The following is a 427-nucleotide window of genomic DNA, read 5'->3' on the forward strand; positions in this document are numbered from 1 at the left end:
TTTTCTGTCCAAGATACTAGAAAAGGTAGTATCCTCACAATTATATTCCTTCTTAGAGAAAAATGGTATCTGTGAGGATTTCCAGTCAGGATTTAGACCGTATCATAGTACTGAGACTGCTCTCATTAGAGTTACAAATGACCTGCTCTTATCATCTGATTGTGGTTGTATCTCTCTATTAGTGCTATTGGATTTTAGCGCTGCGTTCGACACTATTGACCACAACATTCTCTTCCATAGACTGGAAAACTTTGTTGGCATTATTGGAAGTGCATTAGCATGTTTCAAATCGTACTTATATGACCGCCATCAATTCATAGCAGTAAATGAAGAGTTATCACATCGATCACAAGTGCAGTATGGAGTACCTCAAGGCTCAGTACTAGGGCCGTTACTCTTCACGCTTTACATGTTACCCTTGGGAGAT

The sequence above is a fragment of the Sinocyclocheilus grahami genome, unplaced genomic scaffold (assembly GCF_001515645.1).
Source record: "Sinocyclocheilus grahami isolate Dianchi unplaced genomic scaffold, SAMN03320097.WGS_v1.1 scaffold1352.1, whole genome shotgun sequence".
Lineage (NCBI taxonomy): Eukaryota > Metazoa > Chordata > Actinopteri > Cypriniformes > Cyprinidae > Sinocyclocheilus > Sinocyclocheilus grahami.